This window comes from Dermacentor variabilis, chromosome 5 (assembly GCF_050947875.1).
Source record: "Dermacentor variabilis isolate Ectoservices chromosome 5, ASM5094787v1, whole genome shotgun sequence".
Lineage (NCBI taxonomy): Eukaryota > Metazoa > Arthropoda > Arachnida > Ixodida > Ixodidae > Dermacentor > Dermacentor variabilis.
The window spans coordinates 68967602-68985578 of NC_134572.1; the positions used below are offsets into that span (position 1 = coordinate 68967602).

At 47.1% G+C, this 17977-nt stretch overlaps 1 protein-coding gene across 2 annotated transcripts in view; it reads right to left on the reverse strand.

Moving 5' to 3' along the window:
- Nucleotides 1-17977, reverse strand: part of igl (IQ calmodulin-binding domain containing protein igloo) — a 242356-nt gene that overhangs the window by 125317 nt on the left and 99062 nt on the right. Inside the window, exon 1 of one of the 2 annotated variants that reach the window (XM_075692778.1) lies at nucleotides 265-336. The exons of the other annotated variant lie outside the window; for it this stretch is intronic. The gene's annotated coding sequence lies outside the window, so the exon portion shown is untranslated. Of the gene's footprint in view, nucleotides 1-264; nucleotides 337-17977 lie in introns of those variants that run through there. 2 annotated transcript variants of the gene reach the window in all.

Genomic DNA, 17977 nt, shown 5'->3' on the forward strand with positions numbered 1-17977 from the left:
AACGAGGTGTTCCTTTCAAGAGTGCAATCTATTATACGCTGCGGGTAAAACTTTTCCTAAAATAAATTACGCCGTTTACCGGTCCCTTCTCGAACGTTGCATTGCTGGCAGAGGCATCCGCAATTTAACTCGTGAGGCACGACGTTGCACGACTGCATTTGACGTGAAACTATTGGCCATGAAAGAAAGGTCGTTTCCGTTGTTTCAATTCCCACGCGCGCGCGCGCGCGCGCGCGCACGCAAATATCGTTGCCCAGCGCTCACCTGGCTAGTGACTTGTCGCCGAGCCGCACCTTCGTAGCCGCTCACAGTTGCAGATGACGCGCGAGTAATCGAGGAACCGGGCCGCGCACCCAAGTTTAACTCCACTCACAGCGGCGCTGCGGTAGCTCCGAAATGGAGTTTCGATCGACACACCTCGCGCATGCGTGTCCGCTCCTGTTACCGCTTGAATGGGCCCGCTTCTTGTGTGTGTGTTTTTCGACTTTGTGCCTTCTGTTTCATCTAGTTACTTTTTTTCTGTTCGTCGTAGAAAAGCGAGCAAGGCGCTAGGAAAGTCATCTCGAAGGCGCGCGAAGAAAGGGCCTTTCGTTCGCGAGACAATGTTATCAGGAAACTTAGTGATTGAGGCTTGTCGCCGAGGTTTGCGCTCGCAGAATGCCGCACCATTTATACGTTTACCTTTTTCGCTCGCGTCTCGCTTTGACCGCTCTTTTCGCCTTGCGGTTGAGGTCTCGGCCCCTTCAGTTCTTTGTGGTGCTGGGTTCGATATCGGATGCTGCCAGTTAACCAGTGGCAAATATGTCTAGCAGCTTCTCCCAGTTGGGTGCGTGGCTTTAACGAAGTTTCAGCTCCTTCGAACAAGTTGGACCGTCCTTTGGAGCTATCATTGAACCCTAAATGCACGAACAAGGGCCTAATCTTCTTCCTCCTCTTTGAGATGAATGAGTCAAGCTTTAATGAGGGAGCCACGGCGTTAAGGTCGCAAATAAGGGTGTGCGAGTATTCGGAATTTCGAATACCAATGTTATAGTCGTTGGTATTCGACATCTTTAAAAGTTCGCTAGTTTACTGTTAGAAACTGTCGGATATTTGTTCCCTTAAAATAATATTTCGAGCAACAGTTGTTGAACTCTGCAGAGAGAAACAGGCAACCTACATTGAATCTCCATCTGGTGCAAGACAGGTGTAATTGAGCATCACTGGAAGAGGTATTTGTCCTACAGTGACCATAAATAGCCTGCTGCTTGCTGATGCTGATCGTGCTGCTGCTTGATGATGATGACGATGATAATGATGCTTTGTTGTTATTAATAATGCATGGGGATACTTTTCCGTATGATCCTGCTGCGGAATAAGCGCGTCAGTTTGGCAGATGAAACATTTCCTTAGCGAACTCACGAATATCACTTCTGCATTACCAGTTCGTAATGAGCACGTCTTGCCTTAGGCAGTCTAAATATTTGGTGTCTAGATTTAGGCAGAACAATTTAATATTTGGCATGTCTCACTATGTTTGGACTCCTTTAAAATGACGTGCGCTGCTGTATCATACTATGTTTCAGATCCGTAAATGAGTGCTACACTTTACTACATGGATATGATGACATGCGGTTTCTTTCATTGTCACGACTCGCAAGACGCAATCACTTCCTTATTTTGTGCGTGTATCTCATTTGCAAGCTTCTTAGCTGATCCGGCATCCAGCTTTTCGGCTGCATTAGATGCGCCTCATAACGAAAATAGGCCATTCGTGGCCAAACAGACTCTGGAAGCGTTATATTGCACTTTCTTTCGAAATTAAAGATATTCGATATTCGATTCAATATCACAAGTTCGTTTTTCTCGAATACATTATTCGATTCAGTTCGAAAGAGAGAGAGAAAGCAAGGACAGGAAAGGGAGGGAGGTCAACCGGACGAACACTGGGTTTGCTACCCTACACTAGGTGTGGGGGAAAGGGGAATAGAAAGAGGTAAGGAAGGAGAGAGGGGGCACTGAGTGGGTGTGGGAGAATGCACAGGGACAGTTCGAGAATTTCGCTATTCAAACACCCTTATTTGAAGGTCGTTGTTATTTTGTATTGATTATTATTTCTTTCGGTTGCTCGCAGCTCTGGATTAGCAGTTTAGTGCTTGTTTGAGCTACGGCAGGTGCTAGATTTGGTACCCGCTGCTTGCGGTTGCTCACCGGCAAAAATATAATGTTCGCGCGGTCGGCTGTGCACTCGGCTTTCTTCGGAAATGAGCCGCTTGGAGAAGTAGACCATGCTTTAAGGCGAACCAGTGTGGGTGGGTGATAATGTGACTTACTTATTATTTGGTTTTACGTGAAAAAATAAAATGCTGAGGATGAATAGAAGAATCCTTTCTGCTTCTTCCAAAGTATGTGCACAATTTAAATCAGGGTTTTTAGTACGATCTCATAAAGAAAATTTCGAAAGTGAGCTTGCGAAAATGTCAGGGTTTTCTATTTGATTGACGTTTTCTGTCTTTGCTGAATAAGAGGTCAAAGGTTTGAAATTCCGTTGCCTAAGTTTTTTTTTGTTGCGTACCACTTCAAATGAGATTGAAAGAAGCCTTAAAACAACTTTTCTAAAGTTTTCTTTGACGTTAGACTTATGGAGAACGCTCGACATTCTACTTAGAGACGGCACACTTCGCGTGTGAGAATTGCTTTATCCTACCCCAGTGACCTCTGTTCATTTACTTACGTCAATTCAAATCCTCCTGAGGACTCTTGTACAGTGCTCAGTGATTGAAACGCGATACTTGGAGCGCATGGCGGCCGGCGCTTCTTGCGTTACCGGTGAGCTCTGCGTTGATCGCTGCTGAGCAGAATGCAGCCGAACTGCATCACAGAGGCTCTCGTGTGATACAAACAGGCATCAGAGCGGTGTACCCAGCGCCCCCCCTCCTCCCCCCCCCCCGCCCCCGTGGCCCAAAAAAGTGCCGGCGGCCACGCGCTGCGAGTATCACGTCCCAATCGCAGAGTATACTGTAGATTACATTATGCATTGTCTTCAGTACTTTTCAAAATTCACTCGGAAGAAATTACGTAAATTATTAGTTCCGTATATGAAGCCAGATTCGTGTGGAAATACATGCATACGGAAGTGGCTTCATTCTATTAAGGCAAAAGCCTTAAGTGTCTCGTTGCCATGGCTGATGTACGAAAAAAAAGCGGCACCTGGTCCACTGATACAAAAAAAAAGTTGACGAGTGGTACAAAAAATATCAGTAGCAGCAATGGCTCATACACCAGCAAAAAAAAAAAAAAACAATCTGGAATGGCCCATACCAACGTAAGCAAGCAAAGATGCAATACATGAATGAAGACACTAAAGAAAAAAAGAGCGAAGGAAAAAGTAAAGAAATTATCAATGTCACGAATGGAGCGTACCTCCGTAAGCAAGCAAGGATGCGATGGCTGAGTATGAAAGAAAGAAAGAAAGAAAGAAAGAAAGAGAAAGATGGAAGGAGAGAGAGAACGAAAGGAAGAAGGAAAGAACCTTTAGATAGTGCATTAGTTCCTCGCATGTGTCGTTGAGGAGATCGACCTACAGCGCAATATATTTGCTTCACACTGCGGCTCGTTATGTCTTGCAAGAGGTATGACCCCTCCGATCGGATAACATAATGCATTACCACGTGTGCAGCGGGCTTTCGCCTTCACGTGTTACAGGTGTGGAACATGCTGCCGACCTTTTCTTGTCGTCACCATCAAGAAAATCGATACTAACTGAATCTCTACTATCGTGTAGTCACAGACGGCAAAAAACAACCGTGAAGTGCGTTTCAGGTATACCGTGAGTTGGACATAAAAGTTCAGGATGCACCATCAACGTGGCTTCCCCACAACGCGAAGTTATTTATATTCATCTAAGTGTTTCGAAACAAAAAAGCGGCCTTGCCATACAACAACCACGAGAATACAGTTAGTCTGTTCACGTGCAGGGAGATGCGGCTTTGGGCATCTAACCGTTGTACTTGAACAAAGAAGAAAAAAATTGCCATTCGTGCTCGTGGTGTACCGGTCCGTAATGAAAACACTGTGAACGCGATTATGTCACTGAGTTGCCATCGGGTTTCGGGGGGACATGCGTTCCCCGTCGATCACTTCTCGAGGGGTGACTGCCGATTGCTTTCAAGCTTCAAACTATCATGCGTTCTTACTTGTAGTCCTGTTATTTTCGTGTCCGTTATTGTGTGCTGGCACATAAATACCATTATATCTGGGCTAACAAGAGAGAGGACAGAAAGAAAGGGGAAGGGGGTGCATTTAATGATAACGCGATAGATATGCTGACGGCACGCCTATATGCTACTGCAGATCAGAGATGCGCACATGGCCACATCACCGTAATCGCCACAGAAGAAAGGCCTTCCTTCTACATGCGTGCCTGCAACACCTTGTGTTTCCAAAAGGATACGCTATAGAAAGCAGGGAGTCCTGGCGCCTTCTTCTTACAGTTCCAAGATACACTGACCTGTTTGACAGGAAGTAAATACGCCAGTGACACTGCAAGAGACAATCAGACTGGCGGCCTCGACCTCCAGGAAAAACTCGCCCGTAGCTACACTGCTCCACTACCACGTGCACAACCACACACAACAGCACCTAGCCTATGAATTTACACTATCTTGTTGACACCAGTGCCTCGCAAAATTTTTAATAGCGCCTTCGTAGCGCGCGGCGTACAGGTAGCACTAGTACAGGGTCTAAGTACATGACGTAAACTGAAAGGGTGGTTCATGTAAAGTACATTCGGTGCTGACCCTATAGTTGGCCCTTTGGAGTCTGAAAAGGCTGCGAAATTCCGTTGAATATCTTGGCAACCATGCAGTGTTCTTGGTTTTATTCTTGATTGCTGAAGTTACTGCCAGTCTCAGTTTGTGCCGGCCTCATTGATCGCATTCGGAGATCTTGATGAGAAATATATCGGATGGACTAGTTGGCTCGAGATGCTTTCTTTTATCTGTGCAACTTGCTGTGTACACGCGTAGGCGTGAATTCAGCTGCGCAAGGTATCCGGAAGTGCATTAGCGCAAAATGTCATGGTTGCCACTAAAATTAGAAGGACGGTGTTAGTTCCTGTGGACAGGTGCGACTTGCCTTTTTTCGCCAAGTGCAGCAAAAAACGAACTCTTCGGATACGAGAGAAACAGCATCTAGGGAAAAGAACCCAATTCAGTGAGTGAGATACAAAGTACAACAACAAAGCTAAATTATTATCGATGATTTCGAAAGTCAGCGACCGCTCTTTGAAATGCTGCGGCATTGCCACGGTACTTTCGTTTCCAGTCGTGTAATGTCATAGCAATAAAGCGAAATTCCATATATTTATGGCTGATTTTGATAATTGTCGGCTTGACGATCGCGATAACATCGACGTCTGCGGAATAGAAGGTGTCGCTTTTCTTCTTCATTCATGAGCGCTGCACCTTTTCATCTAGTTTCACCCCCTCCCCCATGCGCTCTAGTAGTAATTCTTTTTTATCCCTAGCTTTAAAATTTTAGGTGCGCAACTGTCTCCAAAGCTGGCAGTCCTAGCAAGCGAGGACTTGGAAACACGGAAGGACATTAAGACGTCTTCGTGGAACACCCGTTCTTTGTACCCCTATACCCACTTGCTGAAATGGACGATAAAAGGCCTCCGCAGCAACCGAATCTAATTTTAGGAATCTTCATTTATAGAAGTCTTTGCGAGTGCGCCTACATACGGGATCACAGAAGTTGGCGATTGCTGACGCACGTACACGTCCAAACACTCACCACACACACACACGCACACAGAGACGCGCGCGCACACACACGACCAGGAGATCAGAAGCCTTCAGGAAACAAAATAAAATACAAGGCTTTACAACATGAAAACTTGGAAGAAACTAACTCTTCTGGTCACGTTAGGGAGAACCGAGTAGTTTGGAGCATAGCGATGCAGCAGAGTGAAGTGGAGCACGTCAAGAGTCCCGTGATCGCCGGCATTCACCTTCGAGTCTGATACTGAGCGGTAATTCCGAGTAAGCTTTTGTGACGGTGTCTGCGGACTCGACGACGGTCCAAGGAGCATCTCGATTATCGCTCCTGAGGAAAGCACCGGTGTCCGCAGTCAAGCTAAAGCTCTGCCATCAGCTAGGTGCTCCGCCGGGAATTTGGGAAGATTGCTTTTACTGCATCAGGTCGCGCCGAAACGGCATGATAAAGAAGCCCCACTGAGATAGAAATAACCAATTTAGCAGCAGCAACGAATGAACAAATTTGTTGCACGAAATTTGCTGTATGATCGTCGTCAGAGAGAGAGAGGGAAACAGAAGAGAGGAAAGACAGGGAAGCTAACAAGACGCGCGTCCGGTTTGCTACAATACACTGGGGGAAGGGGATGAAGAGAGAGAGAGAAAGAGAGGAGATAGAGATAAAAAGGATGAGAAAGGCAGGGAGGTTAACCAGAAGATAGATATCCAGTTTGCTACCCTGCAATGGGGAAGGGCTAAGGGGAGACAGAAAGATCTATATATCCCACACACACATATAGACCCCACACTTGAAAAGAGTGGGAGAGGGGGAAAGAAGAAAAATACACAAACATACAAAGGAACGCAGGAGTGTCACAGTCGTTCAAGCAGCTCGCTTGACCGGAGAAATCTCAGTAGCGCCTTCACTGTCTTCTGGGGCGATGAGGAAAAAGATCGTGCGCACATACGGACGCTATTTTATAGCTCCAACGATGCGATATGTTCGATGTTGGTTCTTCTTGTTTCCATTCTTCTTACCTCCGACATGCTTCTCAGTTCAAACAGGGCCAAAGACTGGAAAATACTTTAGGCACATGTCGGGCGTTGAAGGACCAGTTTTGAAGCTACTAGCCTCGCTTGGGTTATCTCTTTATTGTTCATGCCTATATATATAACGAGGCATCTTGACTGGCAAAGTATACTGCCAGTGAGGACGCCTCTGTTCCGCGTAATCAAGCGTTATACGTCACGAATAAAACCTGCACGTATGCTATAGGCTCGTAGGTACCTAATAAGCCCGCAGATACATAATGGAATAGCGCGCGATGTTCAAGTAGCGCATAGATATATCGCTTGAATTTTCTAAGTTTCTTATATCGCGGCTACCCCATTCTCGTGCCACTGGGTATGCGCCCGTTCTTGTCCAATCCCCCAGAATGTGTGTGGGCCACTGGTACCCAAGAGGAAGACGAAGAAGAGCACGGAGCAGACACGTCTCTCACATCGGCTCCGTCTTTTTCGATGTTCCGCTGGCTAATTTTTCGAGGTACGACGATTTCAAGCACATCATCAGATTCGTGAAGTTGCCCAGACTCGACTGATACGAAGTTTCGAGGTGGGAACCAATTTTTGACAATTTTATTGGACTTTCTCTGTTCATCTCACTACGTGCGGAGCTGACCCTAGCGAGGAGCAGGGCCCATTAGGCCTTGCCGGCCTACGTGCCAGGGGGACATGGCAGACTCCCGTATGGAAGAGGAAGAGGACAACAACGAGGAAGATTTCGGTTGGCATGTGGCTACCGGACGACGATCCCGTGCTGGAAAGAAGAGCAGCAACGCGGCGAACGCGACGCCAAGTACCTCGCAAGCGTCCGGCGGAGACGCCGCTACCGGTGGCAGCAAGGGACCCGCCACCAACACCGGCTCGATCAAGTACCGTATAGTCAAGGCCTCAAGGATGCCCCAACTGCCCGAGGAGCATCGGAAAATTATAATCAGGCCACGAGGAGGGCTAAACTTGAGCAAAGTAAGTACCACCGCTATTGGAACTGCAGTGATCGAGGCTTCAGGCCTAACGGCAGAGCAAGCAAGTGAAGACATGGTGTGCCCCAACTTCACGCAAAATATCGTGGTGGTGAGCACGCCTGAACCAGACCATGCGGCAAGGTACGTGAGAATGAAGTCTTTCAAAATCGTGGACACGGAGTACGAGGTCAGTGCGTACGAGACGGCCCCGCACGCCACGTGCAAAGGGGTGATTAGACAAGTCGACATCAGGGACTCCCAGTCTACTATCACAAGGAATATCGTGCATGAGCGCAACCCGCTCGCTTTGGCCGCAAAGCGCATCAAGACGTCGGGCTCAGTCATCGTCCTCTTCGATGGACTGAACCGAAAGCTCAGGAAAAAGATAGCGTTGCTAAACAGACAGATCGAGGAGCATTCGAGAACGCTCGTGAAACAGCAGTGGGACGAAGTTTGCCACTTGGCAGACGGCAGAATCAAACATGGAGGCAGTTGGAACATCCTCAAACATCTGTTGAACGAGAGCGACACTAAGTCAAACAAGAGAACAGCAATTACAAAACTGGTACATCAAGTCAGCCAGTGCACGACTCAGGAGGTAGTCATGAGACAGCTCGCGGACAAATATCTCCCGCTCGAACAACCGGGCGATAGCGACGAACGCGTGGAGTACATGGGAGGACCGTGCGAGGATATGGACCGCGATTTCACCGAGGGTGAGGTACGGGCCGCCCTCCATGGTCTCTCTAGTAGATCGGCAGCCGGACCCGACGGTATTACCAATAAACTCTTAATGAATCTAGACGATGAGTCGATCACTTTCCTGACGGATCATTTCACCGAGTTGTGGAGAAAGGGAGACTATCCGGAGGAATGGAAGATAGCTAACACCATCCTCATACCAAAACCGGGCAAACCACTCCATCTGGATAACCTACGTCCAATATCGATTACATCGTGCATAGGTAAAGCTATGGAACACGTTATTCTTAATAGACTCACTAGATACGTCGAGCAAAATGACATACTCCCGTATAACATGATCGGTTTCCGGCCCGGACTATCGACTCAGGACGCCATGCTCCTGATCAAACACCAGCTCATACACGTTAGCCCGGTGCACGCGAGAGCGATTCTGGGACTAGACGTCGAAAAAGCTTTTGATCGCATAGAGCACAAGGCCATCCTCGAGGTCCTGTCCGAGCTGGGGTTGGGCGAGAGGCTATACAGTGTAGTCAAGGCGTTTCTGGGCGGTAGGCAAGCGAGCCTCACGCTAGGTGAACTAAAATCGAAGGTGATGAACCTGGGAAACAGGGGCACCCCGCAAGGGGCCGTACTTTCGCCCATGCTATTTAATCTAGCAATGACCAGAGTCGCGACGAAACTGGAGAGTATAGAAGGTATACACTTTGCAATATACGCCGATGATATAACCATATGGAGCGCCAACGGTAACGTAGGGCAAACGGAGACCAGACTGCAGGAGAGCATACACGCCGTGGAAAGCACGCTAGGCGAGATGGGACTCAACTGTTCGGCGGCAAAGTCGGAGCTTTTGGTCCTAAAACATCGACGCAGGGGTCGCAGACCCAGGGGCTACGTCCCCGAGGACGAACCCAAGATTATGTTACGCTGTCACGACGGATCCACGATCAGGCAGGTGGAAAATATTAAAGTTTTAGGCTTCCACATAGCAGCGGGAGGTACCAACATGAATGCCATTCAACACATTTCAAACAAGACGGACCAAGCCATCAGATTACTAAGGAGAATAAGCAACAGACACAGAGGCCTGGGTGAGGACAGCGCTCTAAGGCTAGTGCACGCCTTCGCTCTATGTCACTTCACCTACGTGGCAGGTCTATTTAAATGGTCGCAGGCCGAGCTGAACAAGCTAAACACTCTGATCAGAAAGTTAGTGAAGGCTACCCTAGGTATACCCATCAGCACCTCGAACGTGAAGCTCATGAACCTAGGCGTGCACAATACGATAGAAGAGATGGCGGAAGCGCAACAGATGGCGCAGCAGGAAAGACTGACGAAAACGCGAGCGGGCAGGCTTATACTCAAAGCGATAGGGACAGACGCAAATAGATCGATGAACCCGAAGGAATCCGAGGTAGAATTGAGCGGGCAACTTAGAGACGCGATCAGAACCACCCCCCTCCCGAGAAATATGCACCCGGAACACAACGTTAGCAGGAGAAAAGCGAGAGCGAAAGCTTTGTTGAAAGAAATTGAACAGCTAGGACAACAGGCGGCCCTTGTAGACGCTGCCTGGGTCCAAGGCAAAGAGGCCTACACCGCCGTGGTGGTCGACAGCCGGGGCGAGGTACGGGACGCAGTCACCATCTTCACTAAGGATTCCACGGTGGCGGAGCAAGCCGCGATTGCTCTAGCCATCAGGAACCGTAAATGGTCTTTCATCTATAGCGATTCCAAAGCAGCAATTAAGAGCTTTGACAAAGGCTATGTAGCTGGGACTGCGGCTAAAATTATCGACAAGGTCGAAACTATCAAAACAGAAATCCGATGGTTTCCTGCACATGTGTGACAAGTGGACGAGACTCGGCCCAACCTCAACGAGGTGACGAACGACCTGGCACGAGGACTTGCTTGCCGTGCCGGTCAGAACCGAACCGACGCCCACTACCATTCCGGGGAACATAAAGATCAGTTACTAACTTACAACGACATCACTAAATATTACTACTTGGGGCGTAGGCAATTCCCTCTGCCACACGTAAAATTGAACAGGGCTCAGGCAGTGACGCTACGTTTACTGCAAACCGGGACGTACCCCACTCCGTATTTCATAAATAAAATTCACCCCGAAAGAGAAATTAGGCAAGAATGTAACGTATGCGCTGGCATCATTGACATCAGACACATGCTGGCGGGCTGTCCCGCGACTCTCGCCGACCCGGAAGAAAAATGGCTTTACTGGCACAAGTTGATAACAAGCTCTTCATATCAAGATCAGCTACGGGCTGTCCAGAGGGTCCATGATGACGCCATAAGGCTCGGCCTGGCGGTGCCGACGTGGACGCGGCCCGCCTCGGTCTGAAAATACCGGGCTTCAGGACACTAATAAAGTTTTGTGAATGAATGAATGACTGGTACCCAAGGGGTGCATGAGCATTAAATGTAGTTGGATATATGCGGTACTCATCTGTGTCCATTAACCTCTGATCACTGTTCTTTCTTCGATAACCAACGCACGTCGCGCTGACCCTCGTGACAGACCATGCGCGTGTCATATGCGTGTCCTCGCTAAGTCCTACAAGCTCCGCGTCATCTAGATTATCTAAACTACAACATTGGGTTGCATCTGCGAATTTCTTTTTAACATATTGTAACGCGAATTTAGGTATTATGTTTATTTTTCTTTCTGATACGAACGCGTTAAATGGTCCACTGAATGAAAAAGCCGGCGTTGTCTGTAGCAGCGAAGCGGCACGTAAATTTCCGTTGGGGCGCGACGCCACGTCACGAGCACGTCACGTCACGAACGCGTCTCGACGGGGCAGAGTGGGCGAAAGGGAACACCTGCTGGGTGGCGTTAGCGCGCCGGGTCTTGCGTGAGGACAGAGGGCATCGCCGCGACACCACGTCACCCTCGCTCTCGCTCTCGGAAGCCAGTGTGTAGTGCGTGTCTCTCCCTCTCACCCCCGCAGGGTTTAACTGCGGCGCACAACTAGCGGCCCTGGTGGCAGCTCCGGCTTCCTCGGCCTCTCGTCGCGCAGGGCGTCCGTGGTATGCGGCGTTGGCACCGCAGGCTGCTGCCGCTTGCCGGTTCGGGCAGCACGTACCGCTATGGTACATTACTTGCAGCGCAAAACTCGAAGTTCCGCTCAGCGGCGTTCATGTGGGCATAAATGATTTCGCATTCACAATCTATAAGTGCTTGTGTCCTCAAATCTTTAACTCAAGAACCATCTTGTATCACCCAACGTTCTTTTGCGCACCTCTCCGTCTTGCTAAAGTATACCAAGTGGCGCGGTTTTCTTTCATCTTTTTGTCATAGGCAGGCGTAACCTATATGTCATGCAATCAAGATCGATAACATAGCCGTCACAGCCGTAACCGCAGCCTACATCAGCATAAACAATTTTGGCTCAATCTACTCCTACGCTACAAAGGGCGCCACGCTCGCATTTGCACCTCCAAAAGGTCGTTCTATAGTGCGACGAAGAAAAACATAATAATAAGAAAAAAGACGCCAGCGCGAAACACAAAAAGGGCAGCATCTCGCTTGCCCCATCGCAGGCGGCACATCTGATCCAATCAGTTCGCGTCGAGTTCTCCCTGCTCGTCGTGTTCCCCTCCTTCTCGCACTCGCTCTCGCCCTGCCACTTGTCAGGGAAACGGGCCATTAATTTTTGACGCTGTGTTTGCGGTCCGGACACCACGCTGGCTTCGAAGTCTCTCCCTGCCTCTACCACCAAACTTGTTCTCTCGGTTTATTCAGATTTTTATATTCTATGGCTCTAGCTTTCCGTATGTGGCTTGGTAGATGTGCAAGCCGGCGTGACGAGCTAGCTGCCATGCAGTGAAACACGCCCTCCAGGGTTTCTCTTCCGCTCGTGTGTGTTCCGCTGTTGTCTCGGTAGGTTATCAGACGCGAGCATGCTCTTGTAAGCGCTCAGATTGTCTCCTTTTTTTTAGTGCTCTTTCCTTTACGCTTTGTTTTCATCAACAGTATTAATATTTATTGCTTCGTTTTCTAGACTTGTTTTCTTTTTAATGCACAGGAACAACAGCAAGGGCACAGAGGCACGCTTTTAGATATGCTCGGCTCTGCATGGACGCAGTGTTAATGCCGAAATAAATATTAAGAAAAAAGCGCAAACACTCGTCGCATGACGGCCTTGTATGAAACCGCCCGCTTGGTTGCTTTTGTGACCATGATCAGAGCAGAGAAGACGCAGTGCATTAAATACCTCATTTCAAATAACGTTTAAACGGCAGTCGTATTGTCGGATATTTAAAGGAATGTTAGGTTCGATCTTTCCCTTACACGGTTTTGCGCGGACATTCATTTCAAAGTTTCTTATTGTAGGTGAAAATAGCGAAAAGGTGCGCTGAATTTTTCATGTATGGTCCACGCGCATATGAAACTTTCAAACGCATTTTACTCATCTCGCGGTCTCGTTCAACTAATGAAGTGGTTGAGCTATCTAGTCGCTGTCGTTGTTGATGTCCCAGATTGCTCCCCTCACTCTTCATATTTTCGTATTTGGTTTCATACCCACTACTCATGGCCTAACTGATGAGCTGAGCTGTTTCTGGACCGACGTCATCAACTTTCAGTAATGTTTACAATATTCTATGTCAAATTATTCTTTTCCTGATTAAATGAATTGATTTACTCGCCGATTGATCGATCGCGCCATCCATTCGTTCATCGGTGATTGATTGATTGATTGATTGAGTGAGTGAGTGAGTGAGTGAGTGAGTGAGTGAGTGAGTGAGTGAGTGAGTGAGTGAGTGAGTGAGTGAGTGAGTGAGTGAGTGAGTGAGTGAGTGAGTGAGTGAGTGAGTGAGTGAGTGAGTGAGTGAGTGAGTGAGTGAGTGAGTGAGTGAGTGAGTGAGTGAGTGAGTGAGTGAGTGAGTGAGTGGACACTTCGCTCAACAGCAGTTTTTGTTGACATACATTTTATCTGTGCATGGATCTCTGCTCATTTAAAATTGCTGTATAAAATAAATCCTTGCGCCTGTTTGTTCGAAGGGCCCGGGAATGGAATACATTATTCATAAATCGCTATGTGGTCTATGGACAATATGGCTTATGCCTTTAAGTAAAAGAAAACTTACGAATTAGAGAGGATATGAGATCCAAAGTTATTTTCACTAGTTTTGAAAAGATGATATTTTCGTTCGCGAACTGCCGGATCGAGACACTACAACAGAAACACAGCAACAAGAAACACACTGGGCGTGGGGCGATCGCCTAACCACGTTCAGAGACCTCACCCAACACTACAGACTCGGACGACGCACATTCCCGCCACCGCACAATAAACTGAACAGGAACGAGACCGTAACTTTACGCTTGCTCCAGACGCACACCTACCCTAACCCCGCTATCTTATACCACTGCTATCCGCGTTTACATCCAACAGACGCGTGTAAAACATGCGGACAGAGAGCAACGCTGCGACACGTGCTCTGGGAATGTGCCGGCAACAACGGTAATCAAACCAACTCCGTTCGCGACGCGTCCATAATCGCGGCCGTTGCCAGAGTACGGGAAGGCTCGAGCTCGCTTCTTCCCGACGCCGCCCCGGATGAGGGAGCCGCCGGGCACCTTCTCCGTAGGCATCGCCGCCACTGGGAGGCGGCTATCAAAAGTTCAGAGCTGGCAGACCAGCTTTGGGCCGTCCGGGAAGCCGAAGATGCCGCTCGAGTCCAAGGACTTCGAGCCGTCACCTGAGGCCACCACAGCAAGAACTGCCGGCCTATGGTATGGTATGGTATGGTATGGTATGGTATTCCTTATGAGATGGCGCATTCTTTAATAACGTTTCTTCTTCTTCTTCTTCATTCGCGAATTCTCTTTTTTTAATGAACATTGCGATACAAAATGAGCAAAATATATACTTTGACGACTTATTCTGTAGATAATTGGTAGATACGTTAAGCGACGTATGAAAGTGAACACAACGTTTCTCCTTCATACACACATAAGGCCTGAGGTACATATTGCAGCTGCACAATAACAAAATGCGGGTTTTCCACGATCGGAGAAAACATAGACAACAGATGGAACCAGCGATAGCATTCGAGAAGCTTCCGATACAGAAAAGTGCGTCTTGCGCTGAACGATAGCTTTCAACATTGCTTAGCCGCTGAAACGCGGTCACCGGATAAAAAAATAAAGGAGCTCGCGTGTCAGTATTAAACTCGAGAGTGTGTAGGCGCGCAAGAAATTAAACGCAAACGATCAAACCTAATTGCAAAGCACCGTGCTTCACTCCGCTAAGCTTTCATTGATGGAAAGAAACGCTTAATTTTGTAGCGCTTAATCTGCCTACTGCATGGCTGGTAGGCCATTACTGTTATTGGAGAACGTTGTTTGGTGTTTTGCGTTTTGCGCGGTACATAACTCTGTGAATTTCAAACACGCTTACGATATGACACATGATGAAAATTAAGTTCGAGAGTACGCACCTATATATATATACATACTTCTTTTTGTTTGCTTGCAACAGAACTACTTGCAAGTCAGGCTGAGACGCGCTGCTCATAACTTGCGATCTAATGACCAAGAAAAGGACGGTTGTTCAATATGTTCCTTTAAGTACTTAAATAACTGGTTAACATAATAATGCTCAGAATAACACTTAAATTATATCACTATCCTCCTGTTGCCAGCTGTTCCACGCAAGCTTCACTTCAATACTTGCACATTTCACGAAACTGTTTTATTACTACATTTGTTGAAGGCTTGCTTTCACGTATTGACAGAGAGCTATATATATATATATCTATATATATATATATATATATATATATATATATATATATATATATATATATATATATATATATATATATATATATATATATATATATATATATATATATATATATATATATATATATATATATATATATATAGCTCTCTGTCTCCCAGCCAGTGCCAACCGCATTGTTTTCATAGCTTTGCAGGTTGAGCAAGACGCCATCAAGAAATTCTCCGCGGGCCGACGCCGTGTGTTGGGTTCTCGGCAGCATTTCGTTGGGAGTTCGGAATTTCGTACCAGCGACGAGCGATATTTAGCTATTTTTATCAGGTACGACTCGAGGAATTCGCTGAATTTACGGATTGTCGTTCGATTCGGATTGCAACGCAATCCTAAGACCTGGGAACAAGTGTTTGCCGGTGTTTCACGAATTTAATCCGTCTTTTATTTTCGTTTTGTTTTTATGTTGGTACTCAGAGGGAGGAAAACGGAGAGGCTGAAATAACGTGCGACGTTGCATTCGAAGTGTAGCCGGTTTTTCTCTTTCCTCCTTGAGTTGCTCACGATAAGCCCTATTCTGGATAATAATGCATTTCGCAAACTGTCTTCTGCAGAAGTTAATAATCAGGGCGTTCCGACACAAAAACGCTTTTGCGTAATGCGTTTACTTCATTTTCTTTTTCAGAATGAAGTCAACTTTCAGATTCTTACTTTTGCTTTATAGGTACGTTTAAAAGCATGTATCAATACCTATCTCTAAGAAGGCTGAACATTTAGATAGAGGCAAGCATGGTAATATCAATAGACACACATTTATATATATACACATTTATATATACACACACATACAGCAAGAGGTCATCGCTTTTCATCTTATTCGGGCCGTATAGGCGTGCCCTGGAGGGACAATGTATAATGAGGATGGCGACTTGAGAAAATGGGTCCGCGTTCATTTCGACACTTTGCGCTATGTCTACGTCATGCACAGAAATATAAGTCGAATATTTGTGATTTGATTTTTCTATCTTTTTTTCCATCATGCATCATTTTGTAACGTCTGTTGCTGGATATTTACTGCATAGTGGATTCTCTGTTCCTTCATATTTATTTTTCAGCCTTTCTTTCGTGTCAACCTTATCCATTCATATGCACCACGCCGTCTCGTTCTTACGTTTGCTATTTTCGCTCTAAATTTTATATAGATGGTATCGCAGAATGTTGTTGGTCATGTCGTCGGTGTCTTGCTTTCGTGTTCCCATTTTGTGTTCTCGTTCCAATCATCCTGTTTTACTAAATTGCCTTTGAGGTTCCTCCCTTCTTATAGTATTATTGTCCTTGCGGTCGTCTTAACTTTGTTGAACCTGGCGTTACCTTATCTCATTTTACTGCGACAGCTGTTAAACCCTCTAGACAGGGTACGGTATGTCTAACCATTGCTCCAGCATACGCTGTCGTTGTCTCTTATCGTCGTCTTCGTGTCGTGTAGTCGTTGTGTAGTTTCATCATTGTCCTCATCATAGTGTTCATCTGGTCAACCACTTTGCATCATATTGTTTCTCTCTCTCTCTCTCTCTGAGTGCTTGTCGTGTTTGTTTAACTTTATTATGTCTCGCTTGTGACTTCATGACGTTCCGTGGCAGACGACATATTTATATGTTTCTATTGCGAAAAGGAGTGACCTGCATCATCTCTTAATGCTAGCATTTCCTTAATTCTAACTGCAGCAACGTAAAACATGCCAAGGCGATTACTTCAGCGTAGCCGTACCTGCCGTACAGTATCGTTAGCAATTCGCTACGTAGCGAATTGCTAACGCCACCTAACCATTTCCCCGCACGGGGAAATAGTTATTTGGTGTTCGCTTGCCTAAATCAGTTCTGGTTGGAAATGGCCACCCGTGGAACATGCATCCCTTGCAACACACATGTATATTCAAGCCTAGATTGGCTGGCCTTCTCGAGAGCGTAGGAAATTAAATGAGCCCGAAAAAAGCTGTCCCACAATACCGCGGTCCACTTACACGTCTTTGCTTTGCAGAAGCTCAGAGAGGCAACGTGATAATGGAAAGCGTTACCTATCTCCAAGTTCGAGGCCAGATTCGGTTGACCTTGCGCAATGCGCAAGCACTAGAGCCTGCAACGGGTCTATACAAACACGACTGATTCAGCTGCCAGGAACAGTCGTTCTAGTTTTCTTTCTCCTTTTTTTTTGTCTGTGTCTAGGTGGCCAACTTTTCCAAGTTTGTTCCGCAGCATCGGCGTAACGGGTCAGGCTTGACCGTTACCATTTCTGGGCGCAATCGCGCAGTCGCCATGACTGAATTGTTTGCAAAGCGCGCACCGCTCATTTCCCCGGGCGACAGGAGCTCTAGACTAAGAGCTAAAGAAAGCAGCTGCTCTGCCAATGGAGGCGACCTTGCACAGAATCAAGTCACTTCGTCCCGGGACATATGTGTTGTGTGGGCGTGCGTTGGAGTCTTCGGAGAGCGGCAATTTTCTATCCACTTTCTTTTTCTCCTTTTGCGCGACTCCATTTCCAGCGACGCTATATGTTCACTGCTACTGGGCTGAAGATTTAGAACGGCGGCAAACACACGCACACAAGGAGGCAGGCGCATACAGAATGTACGTTTAATTTCACGTGAAACAACCTCAGTTGAAGGTAACGTTTCTTGTTTGTGTGTGTGTGTGTGTGTGCGCGCGTGTGTGCGTGCGTGTGTGCGCGCGCGTGTGTGTGTGTGTGTGTG